Source organism: Lissotriton helveticus (genome assembly GCF_964261635.1).
Source record: "Lissotriton helveticus chromosome 1_1 unlocalized genomic scaffold, aLisHel1.1 SUPER_1_unloc_54, whole genome shotgun sequence".
NCBI classification, from domain to species: domain Eukaryota; kingdom Metazoa; phylum Chordata; class Amphibia; order Caudata; family Salamandridae; genus Lissotriton; species Lissotriton helveticus.
In genome coordinates, this window is record NW_027611697.1 from 1,629,642 (window position 1) to 1,652,661 (window position 23,020).

General features: G+C 46.4%; 1 long non-coding RNA gene across 1 annotated transcript in view; it reads left to right on the forward strand.

The window, feature by feature from the left end:
• Nucleotides 1-3,263: 3,263 nt before the first annotated feature.
• The window catches only part of LOC144806220 (uncharacterized), a 28,204-nt gene continuing 8,447 nt past the window's right edge, over nucleotides 3,264-23,020 (forward strand). Inside the window, exon 1 of the long non-coding RNA XR_013605729.1 lies at nucleotides 3,264-3,393. This is a non-coding gene — a long non-coding RNA (uncharacterized LOC144806220). The remainder of the gene's footprint in view (nucleotides 3,394-23,020) is intronic.

Genomic DNA, 23,020 nt, shown 5'->3' on the forward strand with positions numbered 1-23,020 from the left:
CCATAGGGAGGGTTTTCCTGAGATAATTACTACGGATAATGGTCCACAATTTGTAGCTGACGAATTTCAAGATTACTTACCGTCATGTGGTGTAAAACATGTTACTACTGCGGTATATTGTCCACGGGAAAATGGTATGGTAGAAAGATTCAACGGTGTATTGAAGGAGTGCATACAGTTGGCAGTGGTAGAAGGTGTAGATTGTAAAATTGCTGTTAAGAAAATGATTTGGAGCTATCGCAATACTCCACACTCTGCCACATTGGTGACTCCATTCAATCTCCTTAAAGGTCGTTCTGTGTGTAGCAAGGTAACTCCGGCATTGATGCTTAAAACTTCTTCCAAACCTGTTTCCAAAGAATGTCTTAATGAAAGAGTGAATGTGTACCAAGATATGTATGTCCGTAGACACAATTGTAAAATCAAGAAACGCATATATGAGTTTTGTGTTGGTGATTGGGTGAAATCTTTTAGTGTTGGTTTGTCAAAGGATGGTTCTTCTAAATGGTCCCAACCCAAAAAAAAATTGAAAGTTTTTGGAAATTGTGTGTTGTTAGATGATGGGCGCAAATGGAATTTCAACAAGTTAACTTTTTGCAATGACTTAGAACGAAACATCTGGTTAAATAAGAGTAAAGATATTACTGTGTCCAAAGATATGTGTGAAGGTGTCCATGGAAGGGTTCAACCAAGTTCTGTAGTTCCTCCAAGATCACCATCAACAGCGGAAATAACTATTTCTAATTCTTCAGGTGTTAGATGGTTATGTGGACGTATTGTAGTGAAACCTGTAAGGTTAAATGACTATGTCTTACATTCTTAAATGCATCATCATGAATTTTAGTTACCCTTAGTTTTTATGAAATGTAGTTTTTTTTTTTATTTGTTTTTTTTTGTAGAAAAGGGGATGTGTTACATCTATGTATGTTGTCTTGTTATGTACCTTTAATTGTATTAGAATACTGTTGTAGGAATGGGTTAGCTCGTGATAAGAATGTTGGAGGGAGTGAAGAGAGCAGTTACTAGTGACCGCATCTCGGGTTTTTTTATCTGCAATAAACTTTATCTTAAATCATCAATATTGTGTCAATTCCACTTTGTAAAAGTCAGAACCTCGAGTCTGTCAGGAAGACAGACATCTCAAGGACTGAAGCGATGTCTCATCCACTGCAGCTTTTATGTACTATCCACATGACTGCCACCTGACACTACTGGCTGTCTCACAGTACTACGCTGCAATGGGTCTGGCCACACTACCATCTCATAGGCACCCGTACTAGTCCAGTAACTGAACTCTCCAGAGGAGCCCCTGGCTGCCTGGTTCCCTCTGAAGTACCCAAATGTCTATAGTGGACCTGGTTACACTGCCTACCTGACTGCCCAGTGCATGCAATAGGTACCCTGACCACTTTGTATTTGTTTTAATTTTATTTTTGTCTTGGATTTGGAGCCCCTTTTAAGTTGGCTTCACAGCCTGCACTAACTAAATGAAGGGACCGCTGCTGCTGAGAGCAGGGATCCCTTAGCCTGCTGGTACTCTAGGTCTGTAGCATTGTGGGCATCACAGGCTGTAGTGGTTACATTAGTAAGTGGCAGCGAGGCCTGGCACTGCACGATAGCCTGATGCCAGCGCTGGCACAGTCCCATTTATTCATGCATGAGCCGCTTTCACGTGCACTTCCTTCCTATTTTGGCACCAACATTAAAGTGGCCCCATTATCGAACCATAAACCTTAACAAGCATTGGTATAGCCAATAGGTCTCGCCTTTGGGACCTTATTAAGTGTTTATCCATGCAACAGTTGATGTTGTTGCACCAAGGATATTGTGCTGCATAACTAAATACTTATATGTTTCCAAAGGCGAGACCTTTTGGCTATGCCAATGCTTGTTATTTGTTTTCTAGTACAATATATACTATATTGTACTAGAAAACTAATAAAATTGTCAATTTAAATAAATGTGGAAAAATACTAGCTGTAGCGTCGTCTTTTGCTTGTGGCAAAAATAAATGTGGATAAATATAGAAAAAATGGCAAAAAAATAAATACCATAAAACCGGGAACCCTAACTATGATAGAGGGGCCTATGTGAAGGAGTAGAATATTTTCGAGTAGTGAAATGCCCCTCCCCTGTTCCTCAGACCAGTAACACCCACTCATTTTTATGATGCAATGCAAACTGTGTAAGAAATTTCTGGTTCATACTTGATATCTCTATCTTAGGAATTAGTTGTTTCAAAGATAAATTGCTTTTTTTTTGTCAGTGAATCTTTGTTGAGAGAGGATGGTGGTTACTGTAAACAAAACACCAAAGCCTGAAAGAGGCCGCTATCTTAACCTCATAGCTGCTATGGAACGTCCAGCTCCAGTGCTGGACGTTCCATTGCGCAGGTGCAGTTCGTTTGTTCAGCACTTAAGGGGTTAATATTAGAACCTACAATTCAGTCTTGTTCGAGGATATAAAACCGTATCAAATATAAGGAATAAGCCACAGTCACAGGAAAATTAGAAATAAGCTGTTCCTTCAATTGTCGCTTTGACACATGACCTATGCCACATTGTACTTGATCTGGTGTTTAAAACTCCATGGTATTTACCTCTGTTTACTTTGCTATCTAGCACGTTGTGGATTTGAAAAACTGCAAATAAATTATTTAAAAGAATAAATAAGCTGTCCAGTTTAATTGCAAAACTGACAGAAATACTCATATATTCATTAAAATACCGATATATTCATTGAAATACAGATATACTCATTGAAATTCAGATATATTCATTGAAATACAGACTGGCACTTCCAGTTGGCACCTTTCTGTAAATACTCTTAAGTCCTTTACATCAGTGTTTGGAAGATGCTCATCTGAAGTGAAGCTATAAATACTTTTTCACAGCGGCAGCCAAGTGTGAGGCCCTATACTTGAACTGTCTGGCCCTTAAAAACATTCATGTCTGTGACATCTGAAATCCCAGGTCTTTACAGGTATAAGTGCTTGGTTGTGTGAAATGTATTCACTGCTGGAGTCTGGAGGCAGCAGTTCCGTCAGCGGCCACTAGAGGGTGCTCCTCGCCTGCTGATGAAACCCACTGAGCTGCACTTTGTATGAAAGGAAGATGGGTTTCCTCTTCCGGGTCAGCGGCGGCAGGGACAGCACAAGCAGCGGTGGTGACATCACTTCCTGCCTCTCCTGGTTTGTCCAGCCTGCTGCAGAGGAGGAAGGAGCCCTGTCTGGTGGGCAGTTACCTCCATCTACAGACCCTCACAGACCCCAGATCTTCCCTTGCCCCCCCTCAGACCCCAGATCTGCCCTTGCCCCCCCTCAGACCCGCCCCCCCCTCAGACTCCTGATCTGCCCCCAGGAGGAGGAGAGAGCCTTGACAGGTTTCTGCTCAGGTAGGAGAGCTGCTAACTCACTTACCTGCAATTTATGAAGATCCCCCCCGCACACTCCCCCGGCATTCATGGTGACGTCAGGAGAGCTCAGCTCCTCCTGCCGATGAGCCTGAGTGAGGAGCAGAGGAGGACAGGCCTGTCCAAGGGTGCAGAGGAGGTGAGGCCTGTCCAGTGGAGCAGTGTCTCTCTTCGGGGCCTGTGCATAGCTCCATGAGGCTCCGGGCGGAGTCAGAGGTGCTGTATGGGGGAATGAACTCTGGGCTCCTCTGTCCTTAATATGAATCCTTCACCGGGAGGTCTGTCCAGGGAGCAGAGGAGGTGAGGCCCGTCCAGGAGTGCAGAGGAGGAGAGGCCTGTACAGGGAGCAGAGCAAGAGAGGCCTGTCCAGGGAGCAGAGGAAGAGAGGCCTATCCAGGGGACAGAGGAGGTGAGGCCTGTCCAGGGGGGCAGAGGAAGAGAGGCCTGTCCAGGGGACAGAGGAGGTGAGGCCTGTCCAGGGGGGCAGAGGAGGAGAGGCCTGTCCAGGGGTACAGAGGAGGTGAGGCCTGTCCATGTGTGAACAGGAGGTGATGCTTTTCTGGTGGGGGGTTGCAGAAGAGGCCTGTTCTCTGGTGTGGTGCCGTGCAGAGGAGGTGAGGCCTGTACAGAGCTGGGGGGTGCATAATAGGTGAGGCCTGTACAGGGGGGTGCAGAGGAAGTGAGGCCTGTCTAGTGGGGTGCAGAGGAGGTTAGGAATGTCCTGGGGTGCGGAGGAGGTGGGGCCTGTCCTGGGAGCTGCATTGTAGGTGAGACCTGTCCAGGGGGGTGCAGTGGAGGGGAAGCCTATCCAGGGGGTTGTAGTGGAGGGGAGGTCTGTCCAGGGGTGCAGAGGAGGTGAGGCCTGTCCAGGGGTGCAGAGGAGGTGAGGCCTGTCCAGGGGTGCAGCCTAGGTGAGACCTGTTTGGGTGGTACAGAGAAGTTGAGACCTGTGGAGAAGGGGTGAGGGGCAAAGGAGGTGAGACCTGTGGAGAGGGGGGAGGGGCAGAGGAGATGAGACCTGTCCTGTCGGGGGGAGGTTAGAAGAGGTGAAGCCTGTCCAGGGGAGGCACAAAGAAGGTGAGGCCTGTCCAGCAGGTGCAGAGGAGGGGAGGACTGTCCATGGGATGTAGAGGGGGTGAAGCCTGTTTGGAGGTAGCTGCAGAGGAGGCGAGACCTGTCGCGGGATGCAGAGGAAGCAAGGCCTGTCCAGGGGGCTCAGAGGAGGTGAGTGAGGCCTGTTTAGGGGGGTGTAGAGGAGATGAGGCCTGTCCAGGGGTGCAGAGTGGGAGAGGCCTGTTCAGGAGGCTGTAGAGGAGGTGAGGCCTGTCCTGTGTTTGGGTGGTTCAAAGGAGGTGGGGCCACTCCAGGATGGATGCAGTGGAGATTAGGCCTGTTCATCCATGCGGGGTGGTCGAGAGCTGAGTTTAAGTTTGTTAATTGTTGTCCCAAGAGATTTATGGAATGAGTGTAAGTTGCTTGTAAACTGGCCAATTGAAGAGCCACAGAGTGAAGCGCCTCAAAATATTTTATTATATAGTACAAGAGATTAATGCAGTTACTGACAATATTGCAAAGGCAAAGACCGGGTGAAAGAGGACGCATCATTTAGCGTTGCATCCAGAGGTTAGTTCACATATCCAGCAAAATGTGAGGGGCTGCAGACTAACATTCTGGATGAGATTTTGTTGTAACCAAAGTACTGCAGTGACAATTTTATTACTAAGCAGAAGAAGATCAAAATAAAAATAATGATGGCTCAGTCAAAAATTATCCAGAAGGGTGACAAAAGTGGTTCTCGCGGATTGTATTCTCATTTTGATTCTGGGTTTGTTGCTGGTGTGAATTTGGATATGCACGGCGTTGGTGTGCAGAGTAATGATGTTCAGTATGTGCAAGGAGGAAATGTTGTTCCTCTGGGTCAGGGCCAGACAGGGAACCCAAACCAGGCCTGACAATTTTGACAGACCAGCCCCCTGCCTCTTTTGTTGCTGGGGGTGATATAGCAGCACCAGAGCAAAACCAGCCCCCAGTAACAAATACGTTTCCCAGCGCTGAAGAATCAGCCCCCACTCTTCCAGCCCACCGGGGAAACACCCGAAGCCCGTTACGGCCAGTCCGGCCCTGCTCAGGGTATCGGTTTCACTGACAGTGGCAATTTAAATACCTCAAACACTAATAGTGTGCAGAATAAGACACGCTCCTTGCGATGTTTGCAGGAACCTGGGAAACTGGAACATGGATCAGATGGCCAGATGGGATGTCACAGTCAATGGTCCCAGCCCAACTTGCCTCTGTGCTGAGCCTGCAGAATCAAAGGCAGATATATTGGAACATGCCTTCAGTCCAGATGATCCCACAGCCCAGTGCAGAATAGAATGCCAAATTCTCAACAAATTCAGTATTTCAACAAAATCCTTCAGTGATTAATAAGGATTTTCCACAACTTCCTCCTACACTAGGAGTTTCTACTGGACTGAATCAGACACAATGACGGTGCCTGAGATGGGAGAAGGATTGCGTGCTTGGTGCAGTCCTAGAGGTCACTGAAAGGAATACGATGCACAGCAGTCCTGGCAGCAACTGCCGAAAGATCATTCCCCCATTCCACAGCACGAGCAATCCACATTCTACAGCACGAGTCCAGAACACTCGTGCTGACCACTCGCTTATCCCAACACATCCCCCTCCCTTCATTTAAACAAAAGAGATAAACAACCCCCACCCAATACTTAGCAGAACAAAATGCAAAGCAATATTAAAAACAACCTAAATAAAGGAAAAACAAAATGATCATTCAATATGTAACAAAATCACGATATTTGATAGGAGTGGTTCTAGTTCTTAAAGAACCTCGACAAAGAACAACATTGTCATTTGATGCAGAAACACTAGAACTGATAGTCTTGGTAGGAAGAATCGAATCACGGGAGATTACACCAAATTTATCTTTTACAAATTCAACCTTTGACTTGGCAACAATGGAAAAGAGAGATTTGTTCCAAATTTTCCCATTCTCCAACACAACAACATGATCTTTTACCTCCTTGACACGGACAGGGGCAGAAAATCGAGAATGACCCTTGCGCACAAGGATAGGTTTCTTGATTCTTACCCAGTCACCCTGACACATAGGAGACACTCTGATGCTATTATGTGCGTATTTAGCTTGAGCTGCAGCCCTGACATCAGCCACTTTCTGAATTTTATCTACATCAACCTCCTTCCTTAACATCCAATCCTTATTGAGGGTAGAACCAGCTACTCTTCCTCTGAGCAAAGTAAAAGGTGACATACCTGTACTAGCATGAGGAGTAACCCTCATAGCCCACAGCATGTCAGAAATTACTTGTTTCCAGTGAAGACCATTAATGGAAGCTAGTTGCAATTGGTCTTTAATCACACGGTTCAGGCGTTCAACAAAACCATTGCTAGAAGGATGATAAAGAGAAGTGAGAATATGTTTAATTCCATGCACTTAAAAAAAATCTTGCATTTCTGCAGAAACCAACTGAGTACCATTGTCAGATACTAATTCCTCAGGAAATCCTTCACGAAGAAAAATATCCTTGAAAAAATGAATTACCGTGGCAGAATTGATTCCTTCCACAAATCTAACTTCTGGCCATTTCGACATGTAATCAATTAAAACTAACGCATATTTAGAAGTACCACCTAAATCATTGAATGGACCAGCCACATCAAACGCTAATTTATTCCAAGGTGATTCTTTCACTGAAATGGGTTTGATGGCAGAAGGACAAGTAACCTGGGTTTTGTCACTCAAAACACAAGGTCCACAATCTCGAACACAATGTTCAATGGCCCTATCAACACCCGGCCACCAAAAATCTTCATGTACTCTCTGTTTCATAGCACGAATGCCCAAATGACCAACATGAGCTAGATCCAAAACTGCTTTACACATTGATTTTGGAACAACCAATAAACCACCCCTGCGCAAACTTCCATCTACTAAGGATAATTCATCACCAATTCTTTTGAAAGGAACTAACTCAGAAGGAAGAACCTTATCATCCGGCCAACCCTGAGTTAAAAAAACAATTACTCTACACAAATCAACATCCTCAGAAACCGCAAGTTTCCAATCCGCTTCCGATAAAGCAGCACGAGTATTAAGTACAGTACTAACAGCACACACATCTCCAACTGCTCACACTCCGGTTCCAAAATATCATGGGAAGAGGTAACCTAGATAAACAATCGGCTACACAATTCTCCACACCGGGTACGTACTCTAACCGGTAATTAAACTCACCAAGTCTGTACTGCCATTTGGCAATGCGAGGTGTGGCTCTACCCCCACCCTTAGTTGTAAAGAGATCCACCAATTGTGTGTGATCAGTTTTGAGAACGAAGTGATTACCCCACAAGAAATTCCTAAAGTATTGCACATCCCACCATAAAGCCAAAGCTTCCTTTTCGATTGTGGAATAAGTCCCCTCAGCACCTCAGAGTATTCTGGAAGCGAAAGCAATAATCTCTTCCCTATTGTCAGACCTCTTCTGCATCAAAACAGCACCGAGACCCACATTACTGGCGTCAGTGATAACCATACATTGGTCCCTAATGTTGAACAATTTCAGTGGGCGTGCCAGCACAATCGCTTCTTTCAAAGAATTAAAATCTTTGGCACACTGTTCAGACCAAATATACTTCACATTTTTTTAAAGAAGATTACGCAAGCATACAGTTCTATCAGAGAAATTTGAAACAACCTTTGCATAATATTTGACCAGCCCCAAGAAAGAGCGTAGCTGGTCCTTGTTTTGGGGTTCAGGTGCATTTGGATGGCATCAAGAAGTTTCATTTTAGGTTCCACCCCCTTAGCTGAAATGTGATGTCCCAGATAATCTACACCATCCCTAAGAAATTAGCATTTATCCCTTCTTAGAGTTAAACCACTAGACTTCACAATATCTAAAACAGTCTTGACTCTGACATTATGTTCTTGTACAGTCTTGCCGTATATAAGAATGTCGTCCTGAAAGAACACGACTCCTACAGTGTCCCTAAATAAATTACCCATGAGACGTTGAAACACTGCAGAAGCCGACGCCAAGCCGAACGACATTCGTAAATAACGGAACGCACCTTCAGGAGTCACAAATGACGTGAGGTGCCTTGAATCTTTGCACAACTCAATTTGATGATATGCCGAAGATATGTCAAGAGACAAAAAATATCTGGCACCTTCCAAGGTAGACAATATTTCATTGATGTAAGGGCAAAGGTTGTCGATTTATCCATATGCAAGAATTCGAATCGCGCAAATCCACACACATCCTAAGCGATTTATCAGCCTTGCGCGCCAAGACTATGGGAGAAAGCATCTCAGAACCTTCAATTGGTTCAATCACTCCCAAAGCACACAATCTCTCAAGTTCCAGTTTCAACTCGCCACGCATACTTAGTGGTACCTTGCGCACTTTGTGGGCAATTGCCCTAGCACCCTCCTTCAAAACAATGCGATGTTGAAATCACTTAAGTTTGCCAAGTTTATCACTGAAGACATCAGGATAACTGTGGATCCAATCATTCCCAACTGGTGAACTGGCACTGACAGAATGTACCTACCCAACGTCAGGAAGATTAGCATAATACTGTTTAGCTTCCCGTCTAGATAAAACCATATCTGCATGATTAGGATCAAGGATGATTCCGAGCTCACCTTGTTCATGCCATCCTAATAAGTACAAAAAACAAAACAAGAAAGGCCAATACTGATGCTCTATTTAATGCCTTATTCTAACAACCAAAAGAAGTCGCCTGATCAAAAAATGGGAAAAGCTTTTTAATCGCTATTTTATTTTACAAAATGAATTTTAAACGTGCATATATTTAAACTTTCAACATATATTTGTCAAAAAGCAGAACATTTTATATACAAAGAGAAGAATTAAATAGAGGACACAGAACAGGGCAAAAGAGTCAACCATACAGTTCCAAACTCAATCGTATCACAGTCATACTACATACATTCATGCATTCATTCAACAATACTTAACCTAAATAGAGTAAGAAATAAACAAATGGGTTAAGTATTCGGTCTGCTGCATACATAAAAGAAATTTCGCAATAATTTGTAGAATACACTCATTAATTTTGATGTAAGTCTAATGAATTACACAAATTGGACAAACGTGTAAATAATAACAACTAGTGCGGCAACAGATCAGCACTAGAGCAATACACAAAGAGCAGACGCTGGACGTAAGGAGGCCTATGCGTTTCGAATCCCTACGAGTTGGGAGGGATTCTCATCAGGGCCAGATCGCTCTAGAAAAAACAAGAAGGGAAAACCTCTGTATTCAGTTTGTCTTTGGGAAAACAAGAAACACTACCAAGCACTACAACACCCAGAGTCCTGTGCTTACCAAAACAGTAGTTATCCAGTAAGAGAGGTTGAAGAACAGTTGTCACCTGTTGACACAAATCAAAAAAGAAAAGAAAAGAAGAAAAAATTGAAAAAAACTGTGTAAGCTTCTGCTTGTTTGGTATGCCATATCGAAGAATGGGTGATATAAAGTGAAGGGCTATTACCTTTAAGTTGCGTGATGGAGTGTCCTGTTGAGCGGGTTTTTTTTGCAGGAAAAGGCGGTTCGCCTACAAAAGAATGCTCTTAATTAGTGAAGGACCTATGTTTGAAGCAAACAACTGTTTCAAAGGAGGGAAAGGCTTCTTACCGGAAAATCGGCCGACCACGTTGAAAACTTTCGGTTCAGCTTCGTTTAAGCATTTTTGGGGCAGTTTTCTAATCACCTGGCTGGAAGAAGAGGGGGGCAGCGGATTAATGCTTGCATTACCGTGAAAGCTAAAAGGTCAGGCACCAGAAACTGAATTCGCTGCGGCTTACCGGCAAGGGAAGTCCTAATCTTCTCTATCGGGTCCTGCAGGCGTTCCGCTCGGCACTGCTTCCTCGCGCATGCGTGTAGCATGTCCATTGGGACACCATTTCAATATTTAAGCAGAACACTGCTATTCTGCGCGTGCGCACTGATTGCTAGTAGTTACGAGGTAGCATAGTTTATTCGAAAATATTTTTGCACGCATGCATCCTGGGGGCCACCTATTGTATATATTACGTGGTCTATTCTAGGGGAGAACAATGGGGGAAAGTGATTTTGGAATGAGGATGGAAAAAATGTGCAAATCGGCAAACTGGGAAAATGTTGAATTGCACAGGTAAGCTCACAAGAAGAACTATCACTGGGGTTCTACAGCTTATAAATTTCAGACAATTCATTAAGTCCTCTAACTGCTGTATAGAACTTAACGATTAGGTATGCTTCCCGTTTGGAAAGTTTTTGATGTAAATCCCCACCACGTGGGTCCTTTTCCACACGGGAGATGACGGTCCATTTAAGATCATTTAGGCGATGTTTACACCGTATCCACTGGTTGACCAAGGGGGCAGTTTCAACTTCGTTTTTTATTCTGGATTTGTGTTGGGCGATTCTCTGGCGGATTTCTTGGTTGGTCTTTCCTATGTATAGGAGTCCACAGGGGCATACAATACCATATACCACGAACTTTGATTTACAATTACTAAAAGTTTCATGTTTCCATGAGATGCCACGATGTTGGAATAATGATCCTTCTATGGTTAGATCGCAACATAGGCACGTGCCACATTTATGATGGCCAACTATGGGTGCCAATCCCATCATTTGTCTTAAAGATGGTTGCTCATCTTTTTTCATCACGGCTCTTACTACATGATTGGCTACACTGTTCTCCTTTTTAAATGCGAACAAGGGAAGCTCCTGTAAACTCTCGTCCAAGTTTTTTATTAGATGCCAATTTTGTCCGATGATTTTTTTAAGGTTATTGGCATTAGGACAATAGGTGGTTACACAGACCTGCCGATTGAGTTTGGTCTTAGTTTTTCGCTCCAGGAGACTGTCTCTTGGTATCCATCTTACCCGCTTCATTGCGTTGCGGACCAGTTTTTTTGAGTAACCGCGATCACACAATTTAGACGCCAGGTTTTCTGCGTGAAATTTGTAGTCCTCATTGGAAGAGCAGTTTCTACGAATACGTAGAAATTGGCAAAATGGCAAGTTTTCCTTCAGGCTCCTCGGGTGATTACTTGAGAAAAGTAGTGCCTTATTGCGATCTGTGGGCTTGGTAAATAATGATGTTGCCAATTTACCCTCTGATGGAAATACTTCCACGTCCAGAAACGAGATTTTGTTTGCTGAATGTGATATACTGAATTGTATGTCTATTGTTCTTGTGTTAAGCCAGTTGAAGAAAGATGTTAAATTTTCTTCACCGCCAGTCCAAATCATGAAGATGTCGTCTATGAAGCGCCACCAAGTGGCTACGTGATCACTAAAGGGGTTGTTGTTGTGGACATAAGTGTCTTCATAGAGTGACATGAAGAGTACCGCCAGCTCCGGGGCAAAAGGGCACCCCATCGCGACCCCTTTTACTTGGAGGTAGAATTCGTTTCTGAAGCTAAAGTAGTTCTTTTTTAAAGCAAAGGTTGCTAGATCTACTAGGAATTTTGTTGGTACCTGGACTGGTCTAGGTCTTAGATCCAAGAAGTGTTCCAGTACTGCCAAAGCTTCGTCTTGAGGAATTTGCGTATAAAGTTGGATGACATCTAGGGTTACTAACAAGTCATTGTCACTGTTGAATTGAACGTCTTCCAACTTATTAATAAAATCGGTCGTGTCTTGTAAATATGAAGAAACAAAATCCATGAATTGTTTTAAGAAACAGTCAACATACTTGGCTATTGGCTCTAGTAATGAATCACATCCTGCCACAATTGGCCTGCCAGGTGGCTTAGTTTGGTGTTTATGGACCTTGGGTAGCCACTTGGTGGCGCTTCATAGACGACATCTTCATGATTTGGACTGGCGGTGAAGAAAATTTAACATCTTTCTTCAACTGGCTTAACACAAGAACACTAGACATACAATTCAGTATATCACATTCAGCAACCAAAATCTCATTTCTGGACGTGGAAATATTTCCACCAGAGGGTAAATTGGCAACATCATTATTTACCAAGCCCACAGATCGCAATAAGGCACTACTTTCTAGTAAACAACTAGTAATCACCCGAGGAGCCTGAAGGAAAACTTGCCATTTGGCCAATTTCTACGTATTCGTAGAAACTGCTCTTCCAATGAGGACTACAAATTTCACGCAGAAAACCTGGCGTCTAAATTGTGTGATCGCGGTTACCCAAAAAAACTGATCCGCAACGCAATGAAGCGGGTAAGATGGATACCAAGAGAAAGTCTCCTGGAGCGAAAAACTAGGACCAAACTCAATCGGCAGGTCTGTGTAACCACCTATTGTCCTAATGCCAATAACCTTAAAAAAATCATCGGACAAAATTGGCATTTAATAAAAAACTTGGACGAGAGTTTACAGGAGCTTCCCTTGTTCGCAATTAAAAAGGAAAACAGTGTAGCCAATCATGTAGTAAGAGCCGTGATGAAAAAAGATGAGCAACCATCTTTAAGACAAATGATGGGATTGGCACCCATAGTTGGCCATCATAAATGTGGCACGTGCCTTTGTTGCGATCTAACCATAGAAGGATCATTATTCCAACATAATGGCATCTCATGGAAACATGAAACTTTTAGTAATTGTAAATCAAAGTTCGTGGTATATGGTATTGTATACCCCTGTGGACTCCTATATATAGGAAAGACCAACCAAGAAATCCGCCAGAGAATCGCCCAACACAAATCCAGAATAAAAAACGAAGTTGAAACTGCCCCCTTGGTCAACCAGTGGATACGGTGCAAACATCGCCTAAATGATCTTAAATGGATCGTCATCTCCCATGTGGAAAAGGACCCACGTGGTGGGGATCTAGATCAAAAACTTTCCAAACGGGAAGCATACCTAATCGTTAAGTTCGATACAGCAGTTAGAGGACTTAATGAATTGTCTGAAATGTATAAGCTGTAGAACCCCAGTGATAGTTCTTCTTGTGAGCTTACCTGTGCAATTCAACATTTTCCCAGTTTGCCGATTTGCAAATTTTTTCCATCCACATTCCAAAATCACTTTCCCCAATTGTTCTCCCCTAGAATAGACCACGTAATATATACAATAGGTGGCCCCCAGGATGCATGCGCGCAACATTTTTTTCGAATAAACTATGCTACCTCGTAACTACTAGCAATCAGTGCGCACGTGCAGAATAGCAGTGTTCTGCTTAAATATTGAAATGGTGTCCCAATGGACATGCTCCACGCATGCGCGAGGAAGCAGTGCCGAGCGGAACGCCTGCAGGACCCGATAGAGAAGATAAGGACTTCCCTTGCCGGTAAGCCCCAGCGAATTCAGTTTCTGGTGCCTGACCTTTTAGCTTTCACGGTAATGCAAGCATTAATCCGCTGCCCTCCTCTTCTTCCAGCCAGGCGATTAGAAAACTGCCCCAAAAATGCTTAAACGAAGCTGAACCGAAAGTTTTCAACGCGGTCGGCCGATTTTCCGGTAAGAAGCCTTCCCCTCCTTTGAAACAGTTGTTTGCTTCAAACATAGGTCCTTCACTAATTAAGAGCATTCTTTTGTAGGCGAACCGCCTTTTCCTGCAAAAAAAACCCGCTCAACAGGACACTCCATCGCGCAACTTAAAGGTAATAGCCCTTCACTTTATATCACCCATTCTTTGATATGGCATCCCAAACAAACAGAAGCTTTCACAGTTTTTTTTATTTTTTCTTCTTTTCTTTTCTTTTTTGATTTGTGTCAACAGGTGACAACTGTTCTTCAACCTCTCTTACTGGATAACTACTGTTTTGGTAAGCACAGGACTCTGGGTGTTGTAGTGCTTGGTAGTGTTTCTTGTTTTCCCAAAGACAAACTGAATACAGAGGTTTTCCCTTCTTGTTTTTTCTAGAGCGATCTGGCCCTGATGAGAATCCCTCCCAACTCGTAGGGATTCGAAACGCGTAGGCCTCCTTCTGTCCAGCGTCTGCTCTTTGTGTATTGCTCTAGTGCTGATCTGTTGCCGCACTAATTGTTATTATTTACACGTTTGTCCAATTTGTGTAATTCATTAGACTTACATCAAAATTAATGAGTGTATTCTACAAATTATTGCGAAATTTCTTTTATGTATGCAGCAGACCGAATACTTAACCCATTTGTTTATTTCTTACTCTATTTAGGTTAAGTATTGTTGAATGAATGCATGAATGTATGTAGTATGACTGTGATACGATTGAGTTTGGAACTGTATGGTTGACTCTTTTGCCCTGTTCTGTGTCCTCTATTTAATTCTTCTCTTTGTATATAAAATGTTCTGCTTTTTGACAAATATATGTTGAAAGTTTAAATATATGTATGGTCAAAATTCATTTTGTAAAATAAAATAGCGATTAAAAAGCTTTTCCCATTTTTTGATCAGGCGACTTCTTTTGGTTGTTAGAATAAGGCATTAAATAGAGTATCAGTATTGGCCTTTCTTGTTTTGTTTTTTGATTATGTGGGCTCAGCCTTACTGATTAGAGCCAACCCTGGTTGTTTTGGATCCTAATAAGTTGGCACCCTCTTTAACAACATATACTGTACATGACGTACCATTGCCCTTGTACTCCAATTTACCTTTGAATTTGCATAAGACCTCTACTCTTTTACCCCCACAAGCAAACATTTTAATGGATGATTGCGTCAAAGCAATTCCACCTAAAGTGTCAAAATCCTTGACATTAACCAAGGTAAAAGGAGAACCAGAATCTGCAAGAAATTTGGTGTTAATATCATTCAGACTGATAAGACACACAGGAGATTTCCTTCTCTGAGGCTCATCAACAGACGCTATCTCCACAACACCCTCAAACTCCATAGACGAGGTAGATAACATCAATAATTCATAACAAGTGTCATCATCATTATACTCCACATTGTGATCCTCTATGTTTTTTACGTGTGTGACGGTCCCTTCTGTGCCAAATTTGCTTTGCATTTACGTGCCAGATGCCCTTTCTTTCCGCACTTGAAACAAGATTGGTTTATGGCGAAGCAGAACTTAAAATTTCCCAGGTGAGATCTACTACCACAACGATAACATGACAGTCTTGACCATCGTTTCTTGTTCTGGTGACTGACGTAGAAGAAGTTCGAGGAATGTCCGTGTTGACAGCTTTGGATGATTTTGCAGAAGACTTGGTACTGACCAGATTAACTTCATTTGGTGAAGAAGATGATGCAGGTGCACTCAGCTCTTTCATACAAAACTGAGAATGTTCAACAGACTTAGCTAAAGTCAGAGCAGTTTCAAAATCCGGATCATCAGCAGACAAAAGTCTATCTCGAACTTTCTTGTCACAAGTACGTTCAATGAGCTGATCTCGAATAATTTCATCCCTAAATTCTCTGTAGTTGTAGTTTACAGCTAAAATTCTCAAAGCCGCAACAAAATCCTCAATAGATTCACCAGGCATCTGTGCACGTTGTAAAAATGTATGCCATTCCAGCACAATATTGCGTTTGGGACTGAATCTTTTATTAAGTGTTTTTATGAGTGAAGCGTACTCATCAATGACTTGAGAATCACCATCATCACCTGTGCTTGCACTTATCCTTACCTCCTCAAGAGGCAAGGTCTCCAAAATGGACCTACCTTCAACACCCAAATTATACACTAGTAACGCTTTCTTCTTTTTGGAAGTGAAAGTATCGCCGTCAATTGCTTCTATGTAAGCTTCAAATGTAGCCTTCCACTGTTTACATAACATGGGAGGAGGACCAGGTGATTGTAAAAATGTGCGTGGGTGAGTTGCTGCCCCAAAAATGAAAAGTAATTAACTACAACAGTGACAATGTCTTCCACAAAAATGTTAAAGTGTTTGCGTGTTTGCCTTGAACACGCTATTGATTCGATGTAAAAATGCCTTTCATAAACCTCATGAAAGAAAAAAACTGTCTCTCTTTATTTATTCAACAATACAGTTCATGGTGAGCAAATGTCCAATACGTTTTGCACACCAAAATGACAACACGATGTAAATGCGTGTACAACCTGTAAAGATCGTCTCTTTAAAACAAGCCTTCAGAGCGAATGCATCGCACCGGAGATTGACGATCAGAAACCATGGCAACAAGTGTAAACGTCAGCACGTCAGCACGTTCAAACGCAAGCTTCAGGGAACGCTCGCGCAGCAGTGTAGAAGGCAACGAGAGACGTTAAGGGCTCGCGCATCAGGCTAAACAGGAAACACAATAATAAAAAAAAAAAGAACTCCTCACCAAGAAAAATCCATCTGAAGAACCCACAGCATAAGTATGCCAGTGGCAGTCGGCACACAGCGGCTAGCGTCAGCCCTGGAGAGGTTTCCAAGCTTCACTCGACGCAGCAGTTGCTTCGAAGTGGATTAATCTGACCACGACGTTCAGCAACACCTCTGGGAAACAGCTGACACCGGACCGTCCTGTCGCCAATGAAAGGAAGACGACGCTCGGTGAGTTGTAGGAGCTTCCTCTATTACATCCGATGCACAGCAGTCCCGGCAGCAACTGCCGACAGATCATTCCCCCATTCCACAGCACGAGCAATCCACATTCTACAGCACGAGTCCAGAACACTCGTGCTGACCACTCGTGAGTATCCCAACAGTCACCCAGAGTGGCTCTTTTGTAGAAGAAGTAAATGGGAATTCAGCATCTCTTTTAATCAATAAATGTGCCTCCTGTTCCACAGTCAGACTGACGGGAGCTCCCAACCCACCCCTCTTGGGAAAGGAGTCCAAGTTGTAGGCATTTCTAATAAACAACTAGTAAGCTGTCAGCAAATGTTCCCGTACAAATTGGGTCAATGATGAATGGCCAGAAACGTATACTGTGATTAAGATCCAGTTATTATGTTAGGGAATTACCTTGCAAAATGACTTGTGGCTTTTTGGGGAAGAGTCACAATTAATTATTCATTTTGTAGGTGTGGTTTATTAAATTATATTTTGTTGTGCCATGTTTTCATGAACATTCATTGTTTGCTGTCATTTTTACCTCATCGTGAACCATGTCAATAATGTGTTCTCTCTGTCTAAAAACGTAAGAACTTTTCCTTGATTCCTAACTGAGCAGATTCTATATCAGTTTGCTATTTGATATTATAAAAAAAAGGTTTTCTTATATCTTAGCACACATTTGTGTGTGTGGTCTGTCTATTGACTTTACAGCTAGATTTATTTCTGATTCTGGCTGTTCATATACTTTAGAGATTCCCTTTATGTGATTCTCCTGCAAATATTATGATAATTATTTCTCTGACTGAGGAACCATGTTTATGCCTTCAGTAATTATTTGAAACCTTTAATATAGCTTTGAAGCTTGTTGCAGCTCCAAATGCAAGGGCCTTTACAAAGGGAGCGGTCCTTTAAGGGGCTGTACTGCCTTTTATGGCTGACTATAAGGTCATTACCTCCTCGTTAGTCTTCCTCGCCACATGACTTACATAGTGAGCTTCAGCTCCACACCAGAACCCTCCAAAGCAAAAGTTAGCCTCCCATGCCTCCCATCCCCTCCCAAGATGGCCGACCCATTACCACCTGACCTCTATAAGAGGCGGGCCGGCCCAACCATCAGCCTGTTTTTTTAGTTCTGCGCATCATTCTCTCCAGATGCATCTTCAGGTAAGTGTGTTCCTGCTGTAGCAGGAGCGTGGGTCCTTGGTTGGTGGTCCTGCTCTAGCGGACTCTGGGACTTTTGGACCTCCCCCCTTCCTGCCCCCGGTCTCTTTTGGGCCCGGTTAGTCTCTGCTTTAGCGGGTCAAGGAGTCATTAGGGGGGGCGTGCGGGGTTTGGGCTCTGCTAGTTTGGCGCCTTTCTGCCCCTCGCCTCGCGCTTTCATGGGCTGCTGTCCACTTCGGGACTCTATGGCTCCTGCTTCCTTCGGGGAGCCGCGTCCTCTCAGGTTAAATGCCGGTTGTCCCTGGGGCTCTGGGGGCGTGGACGGGCATTTTCCGGCAGTTTTCTGCCGTTTTCGGCCCCGTGGGGGCCGCGGTTGTGCTCGCTTCGGCAGCACGTTTTCTGTAATTGGAACGATGCACTTCCTCCTATGGCTCTGTTTGGCACCCTCCCCAGGCTGGGTCCCGCTCCCGCGGGCTTACCTTTGGCCGTCCTCGGCGTGTGCCGCTCTGCCGGATACCGTCCGGCGGGTGCTGGCGTTGCCCCGGGGTCTGCTCCCGCCTTCTTTCTCTTGCATACCGGCGCGTTTTGGTGGCGGCGGGCGCGGCCTGTTACCTCTTTTTCCCGGCTCCTTCCTTTGGGCTCCTCGCATCCTTCTAGGGGGGCGGGCCAGGCTCCTCCGGCTTCTCTTGGTCATTCGGGAACCGCATGGTCACGTGGGCGTCTGAGGGGTGGTTCAGTGGGCGGTTTGTTTCTGTCCTTGGGCTACGTGGTACGGGTTTGTTCCGTTTCCAATGGGCCTCAGACCTTGTACATTGATCTGGCAGGGGTCCTGGGTTCTTCCCCGCCTCGGCGGGTCCTGGGCTTTCTTTTTCCTCAGTCCTGATTGTTTTGTGTCCCTGCGCCCTTGGGTTGGGCCGGTGCGTGCCGGCCCGTGCCCCTCCCCTTTAGGCGTGCACTTCGGCCTGCTGTCGCCTGCTGGTTGCGATTTTAGGCGTTTTTTGCTAGTGGGGAGGTGTGGCTCGTTGGTTAGGGCGGCGGACCCTGGTGCAAGGGTCTAGTCCGGGGTTCGATTCCCCGCCTGGGCGGGTCTTGGGCTGAATTCCCACGGGACTTGTCATTTGCTCTCCGCTTCTTGCGGGGTTGTGTCTCTACGGGTCTCGCGGTCCGGCTGTGTGGTCGTCTTCCTCTGGCCTGCTTCGTGCCACGTTGTGTATGGCCTTGTGTTTTTCTTTTTTCTTTTTACTCTGGTTGTCGCCTCCTGCTTGTGCTCCGCTTTGTGGGTGCTCTGTCTTGGTGGGTCCTCTGCTTCCTCGTTTGGTTGCGTTGGTTCCCTGGTTTGGCGCTGTGTCCTGGTGGTTGTGGTGGCTACTCTTCCTCATGTTGGTTGTTTGCCGCTCCTGCTGTCTCGCTGTTCATGGCGCGGCATTGGGCCTTTCCGGTGTTTGTTCACTCCTCTCATTCTGCCTGCTAGGGCTCCTTTGGGGGTACTTCTCGCATTCTGTTGGGGCTGTGTGCTGGTGGCTCGGTGGTTTCTTGCTTCCACTGTGGGGACCTGTGTTTCGGCCTCGTGGTCACGGGCTCTGCTCCTGGCGGGTTCTCTCTGCTTTTCTTCCTTCTGGGGTCGCTGTTGTGTGTCCCTTTGGATTTGGTTGCACTGTTCATCTGTTTTTTTTTTTCAGCGCTTTGCTGGTGCTCTAGCCTGGGTTCGGGTCCCGCTTTTGCTGTGCCCATGTCCCCTAGCGTTTGGTTTTCGGACGGTGTTTTCACCTGCTCCTTTGCTGGGCTCCCCTTGCGCTCTCTTCCTCGTGTGTGGTTCGCATACGCGGCGGGTGCTCTTCGGACGTGTTTGCTTCGGCTGCCCCCTGGGCGCTCTGGGGTTGCCTGTTTGCCAGTGGATGACGCGCGTATTCGTTGTGCGTTCCATGTTTCCTCTGTGCTCGCTTCAGCGGCACATTTCCTGGTATTGGATTTTTACAGTGAGGTTTTTGCAGGGTCCCTGCACTGGGTTGACACGCTATTTCGTGTGGCGTTCCATGTTTGGAGTCTCCCGGTGGGTTGCTCTCTCTGCTTTTTTCGCAGGGTTCCTTGGTCTGGCTTGAGTCCAGGGTGCTTTGGCTCGGTGGTGTGTCTTGTACCTTGAGTGGTGCCCGCCATTCTCGGGCCGGGGTTCGGTCCCTGCCGTTGTTCTAAGTGTGTCCTTGTGTGGTGCATTTTTGGATTGCTTGTTTTTCGGCGCCTATGGCGTTGGGTTGTGGGGCCTTTTGCTTCGTGCTTGCGGTGTTGCCTTCCGGGCTTTGGGCCTGTGGTCCTTTTGTCCTGTGGACTCCTGTCCCCGCTGTTTTGGTGTGGGGTCGGTCCCGGTTAGTTCCTTGTTGTCCGTCCTCTGGGTTTTTTCCGGGGGCTGTGGGCTGCGGCTTGTCTGTTATGGGCTTCCTGCTGTTGGGGTCTCTCCGTCCGTCTCTGGGCTGCGTCAGTGTTTTCTTGCTGACTGTTTCTGCTCCTGGAGGGCTCTCCTTGTCTTATCGGGTTCTGCTGCTTTGCTACTCCCCCCTGTCTCGGCGGGCGACTCTTGCGCCCTTTTCCTGTCGACTTCCTGCTGTCTCTTTGCTTCTCCTTGCCCCCTGGGGGTCGGGTGTTTGTTGCGATCCTTCTCTTCCGGACTTTCAGTGCCCTTGGTGCTTTGGCCCTTTGGTGTCTCTGCTTCCTTTGTGTGGTGCCTGCCTGGTCGGTCCGGGGTTTTGGCGCCTGCCTCTTTGTTGCGGGGTCGCTTTGGAGGTTTCGCTGCTGCTTTCTCTCCGGGTCCTATTCGTGGGTTGTCCGGTTGGGGTTGTCTGCCTTGGTGGGGCCTTCCTCTGGTCGTGGTTTGGGTCTTGTGATCTGGCGGTGGTTTCTTGCCCCTGTCTGTCCTTGCGATGATCCTCCCCTTCCTGTTGGTCTCGGGGCCTCTGGCCTTTTCCTTGGTTCTTTTCCCCCCGACTCTTCCCGCTCTGTCTCCTGGGTGTGCTGGGTTCCTCCTGCCCATGTGTTGGTGGTGCCTTCTTCTGGCCGTGCTTGGGTTCCCGGTCTGTGCTGGGTCGGTGGTTTCCCTGTGGTCGTTTTTCCCTACTGGCTTCTGTTTTGCCGTTCCTTGGCTTCTCTGGGGTTTTCCCCTGCCTTGCTGGGGCTTGTTGGTCCCTGTGGTGAGTTTGTCCCCTGCCTCGTGCTCCGGGGTGTGTGCGGGGCTCGCCCCTTTTGTTTCTTTGGCTCATTGGTGCTGTCCTTGCCTGGGTCGTTTTTGGCTGCGGCTTTTCTGGCCCTGGGTGCTCATGTTCTCATCGCCTCTCCTCCGGTGGTTTGTGGGTCGGGCCTCTCTTTGTGCCTGGTTCGGGAGTCTCCTGGGTCCGTCTGGCCCTGTCTGCTTCCTTTGGGTCTCCGTTTTTTTTTTTTTTTGGCTCTTCGGCCTTCTCGTTTGGGCTCCCGGCTTTGCGCTTCCTGGGGTCCCTTTGCCTGCTGGCTGTTTTTGTTTCCGGCGGTGCTATGGGATTCCCTGGCGGGACGCTGCGCTTCCGTTGTGGGTGTGTCCTCGTTTCTTTCCCCTGGTTTTGGGGTCCCGGGTCCTGTTGGCTCTGGTGGCTTCCTGGGTGTTTTGTCGTGGCTCGGGCTCGTCTTCGCCCTGCCCTTCTGTCCTTCACGCCTTTGGTGTGTTGCTGCCGCGCTCCTGTGCCTATCGGTTCTTCTTTGTCTCGCTGGGCTGGGCCTGGTTGTGGGCTGGCTGTCTGTTTGCCCGCCTGGGTGCTCTCTTGGGCGGCTCGCTCCCTTCTTGTGTTTCTTACTGGGGCGGTTGCTTGGTCCCTGTGCGAGGTGTTCCCGTTCCTGGCCGTTTGGCTTCTTTCTGCCTCTTCTTCTCCCTTCTGGCCGTGGGCGGGCCTGTGGGGTTTCGGTTTTTTTCGCCTTTACCTGGTTGGTTCTCCTCCGGCTCCTTTCCTGGGTGCCTGCCTTGGTTCTCTCCTTGGAGTCGCGGTCCCTTCCGGGGGTCCTTTGTTTGACGGGGGTTGGTCCCCCTTCTGTCCTTTTTCGGCTCCCTTTTCCATTCTTCCGGCTCTTGCCTGTCTGTTGGATGGCTCTGGTGCCGCTTCCCAGTTTTTCTGGTCGCCCTTGCGGTGTTGCTGTTTTGGGCGGCCTGGTTGTCTCTTTCCACTGGTGTTTTTTGTTGTTGGGTCGCTGTGGTGGGGATGTCCTCTGTTCATTCGGTTCCTCTCTTGGGCCTTTTGCTCCCCTCTCACTTTGTGTGGCCTGTTGGGCTGCCCTGGTGTGTTGTTCGGGCCTGCTCGTTTCTGTTCTGGCCCTGGTTGCTGTTGCCTTTTTGGTTCCGTGTGGTCCATTCCCGTGCCTTTCTCTGCCTTCCTTCGGTTGGGGCGGTTTCCTGGCGACTCTTGGTGTCTCTGGGGTCCGGTTTGTTTTTCGGCCTTCCCGGTGTCTTCGGTCCCGGGTTGGTTCTCCTACTCGTGGTTGCCTCTCTCCTGGGTGGTCCTTCCACTCGTGCTGGTCTGTTGGGTTTGCCCTCTTTCGTGGTCATCCCCTTCTGATCTGTTCCTTGTGTGTTCCATGAAGCCGCTTGGCTTTGGTATGTGCTCACTATGTAAGTCATGTGGCGAGGAAGACTAACGAGGAGGTAATGCCCCGGTTACTTACCGGTAATCTTCATTACTCCGAGTATAGTCTTCCTCGCCACATGAGTTCCCATCCCTCCCTCCCTGTCTGGCTATCGGCTTCATGTTTGTGCTTGGTGGTTTCAGGCTGATGGTTGGGCCGGCCCGCCTCTTATAGAGGTCAGGTGGTAATGGGTCGGCCATCTTGGGAGGGGATGGGAGGCATGGGAGGCTAACTTTTGCTTTGGAGGGTTCTGGTGTGGAGCTGAAGCTCACTATGTAAGTCATGTGGCGAGGAAGACTATACTCGGAGTAATGAAGATTACCGGTAAGTAACCGGGGCATTACACTGTT